Source organism: Coregonus lavaretus (assembly GCF_964263955.1).
Source record: "Coregonus lavaretus genome assembly, contig: HAP1_SCAFFOLD_1089, whole genome shotgun sequence".
Taxonomy (NCBI): domain Eukaryota; kingdom Metazoa; phylum Chordata; class Actinopteri; order Salmoniformes; family Salmonidae; genus Coregonus; species Coregonus lavaretus.
In genome coordinates this window covers 162,745-165,919 of record NW_028163412.1, presented here as the reverse complement: position 1 = coordinate 165,919, position 3,175 = coordinate 162,745, and the positions used below count along the sequence as shown (strand labels likewise).

The 3,175-nt window shown below is 42.4% G+C and overlaps 1 pseudogene across 1 annotated transcript; it reads right to left on the bottom strand.

The window, feature by feature from the left end:
* Positions 1 to 287: 287 nt before the first annotated feature.
* LOC311118171 (NLR family CARD domain-containing protein 3-like) lies at positions 288 to 2,696 on the bottom strand (annotated as a pseudogene). The gene is made up of 3 exons: positions 2,631 to 2,696; positions 600 to 2,192; positions 288 to 292 (listed from the first exon to the last, which is right to left on the bottom strand). The product of its transcript is annotated as an NLR family CARD domain-containing protein 3-like (transcript).
* Positions 2,697 to 3,175: the final 479 nt, after the last annotated feature.

Here is a 3,175-nt window from a genome sequence, read left to right as displayed (position 1 = left end):
CAGTCCAGCAGAGAGCAGCTTCACTCCTGAATCCTTCAGGCCATTGTTACTCAGGTCCAGCTCTCTCAGGTGTGAGGGGTTTGACTTCAGAGCTGAGACCAGAGAAGCACAGCCTTTCTCTGTGACTCCACAGCCTGACAGGCTGCAAAGAGATCATCATGATTTCAAAAACACACTGTTAATTTAAAACCAGTAGTGTAGAAGGACAATGGCAGATGCATTTGGTTTATTCTCTTAAACAACATATAGATTAATCTTCCGTCTCCTAGAATTGCATGGTCATATTGTTATACTAATGTGAACACCAATGCACTGATTCAGTACGTTTTTCAATTTCATTTTATATATATTATAAACATATTATAATATATCTTTTTCTCTAAACTGAATATTTCTTCCTGATGATTAGTACTTAAATGTCATTTTATGTACTCACAGAGCAGCTCTGGAGGCTTTGACCACTGGCAGCAGCCTCAGAAGACCTTCCTCTGATCTGGAGTATTTCTTCAGGTCAAACACATCCAGCTCCTTTTCTGAAGTCAGCAACACAAAGACCAGAGCTGACCACTGTGCAGGTGACAGTTCTTCTTCTGAGAGACTTCCTGATCTCAGGTAGCTTTGGATCTCCTCCACTAGAGAATGGTCATTCAGTTCATTCAGACAGTGGAACAGATTGATGCACCTCTCTGGAGAGGGATTCTCCCTGATCTTCTCCTTGATGTACTTGACTGTTTCTTCACGGCTCTGTGAGCTGCTTCTTGTCTTTGTCAGTAGACCTCGTAAGTGCTTCTGATTGGACTCCAGTGAGAGGCCCAGAAGGAAGCGGAGGAACAGGTCCAGGTTTCCTGTCTCACTTTGTAAGGCTTTATCCACAGCACTCTTGTAGACAGTAACTTCAGTAACTTGAGGTTCGGCCATTAGATTCTGATTGTTGTTGATGAATGAGAGGAACACATATACAGCAGCCAGAAACTCCTGAATGCTCAGATGCACGAAGCAGTACACCTTGTCCTGGTACAGCCCACATTCCTCTTTAAAGAGCTGTGTGCACAATCCTGAGTACACAGAGGCTTCATTGACATCAATGCCAGCCTCTTTCAGGTCTTCTTCATAGAAAATCTGATTGCCATTCACAAGCTGTTGAAAAGCCAGTTTTCCCAGTGACAGAATGCTTTTTTTATTCCAGTGTGGACCTGTCTCTTCTTTCCCAAGATACTTTTCATTCTTCTGTGTGGTATGAAACACCACAAGGTGTGAGTACATCTCAGTCAGAGTCTTGGGCATCTCTTCTCTCTTAAGTTTCAGCATGTGTTCAAGTACTGTTGCAGAAATCCAACAGAAGACTGGAATGTGGCACATGATGTGGAGGCTCCTTGATGTCTTTATGTGTGAGATTATTCTGCTGGCCAGGTCCTCATCACTGAATCTCTTCCTGAAGTACTCCTCCTTCTGTGGGTCATTGAACCCTCGTACCTCTGTCACCTGGTCAACACACCCTGAAGGGATCTTATTGGCTGCTGCAGGTCGGGTAGTTATCCAGAGGAGAGCAGAGGGAAGCAGATTTCCCTTGATGAGATTTGTCAGCAGAACATCCACTGAGGTTGACTCTGTGACGTCACAACACATCTTGTTCTTCTGGAAGTCTAGGGGCAGTCGGCACTCATCCAGACCATCAAAGATGAACAGAACTTTGTACTTGTCGTAGTTGGAGATTCTTGATTATTTGGTTTCCATTGAGAAGTGATTGAGAAGTTTAACGAAAGTGTGTTTTTCCTCTTTCATCAAATTCAGCTCCCGAAAAGGGAATGAAAATACAAATTGGACATCCTGATTTGCTTTTCCTTCAGCCCAGTCCAGAATGAACTTCTGCACAGAGACTGTTTTTCCAATGCCAGCGACTCCCTTTGTCAGCACAGTTCTGATAAGTTTGTCTTGTCCAGTTAAGGGTTTGAAAATGTCGTTACATTTGACTGCAGTCTCTGGTCTTGCTTGTTTCCTGGTTGTTGTCTCAATCTGTCTCAGCTCATGTTCATTATTGACCTCTCCTGTTCCACCCTCTGTGATGTAGAGCTCTGTGTAGATCTTATTGAGAAGTGTTGGGTTTCCTTGTTTAGCGATCCCCTCAAATACACATTGAAACTTCTTCTTTAGATTAGATTTGAGTCCACGTTGGCAAATCACAGCAAGCTCATCTGAACGAAGAAATAACACAGAGGATATTAATATTACGTCTGTTTTAATGCCTACAGTATTGTAGGACTGTTATAACATTTTAAATAAAAAATAATTTATTCTCTTAACTGACTGTATAAATGTTTTCATAATGCATTACAGACTGGTGTGACTGATTATATTATTATTCTCTCTCTCTCTCTCTCTCTCTCTCTCTCTCTCTCTCTCTCTCTCTCTCTCTCTCTCTCTCTCTCTCTCTCTCTCTCTCTCTCTCTCTCTCTCTCTCTCTCTCTAATTTAATCAACACAACACATCCCTGCTGCTACTTGATGAGGTCACTAGTTGTTATGTTAAGGCTGCTACAATATCATTGAGTTACACAGCTACTTTAGCTGTACTTTAGCTACAGCTTTTAAATGTTCTAAAACAGCATTTAACATGAGACAGACAGCTCTTACTTTTCTCCAGTGTGTCAGCAAGCTCCTTCTGGTTCATTTTCCTCAGGACGTGCAGTGTGATCTTCAGAGCCCCCTCTCTGGCACTGCTCTCCTGCTTCTCATCTTCAGCATCCACCACTTCCTTATCCTGCTTCTGACTCTCAAAGCCTTCTGGGAGTTCTGGACTAAGAATCCTCTTGAACCTCTTCAGCTCGTTCTTCACAAATGTCATAATATTCTCTTCAAGCAACTGAAATAAATCAAGTAAATAAGTTAAGCAAGAGACTAAATGCTTTCTCATTTACACATTAATGAATGATTGACAGGTCAACTTTACTTGAGGTAAACAAAAACAAATGTACATAACAGGACCACATACACTGAATATGGAGGCCAGGTCTGTTTGATGACTCTGGGAAGACTGACCACTGAGAATCTCTGACTCTGATCTCTCCTGTTGGTGTCTGTGGACAAAACATCAGATTACATCTCCTCATCCAGGGAGTGCACACACACAAACACACACACACACACACGCACACACACACACACACACACACACACAC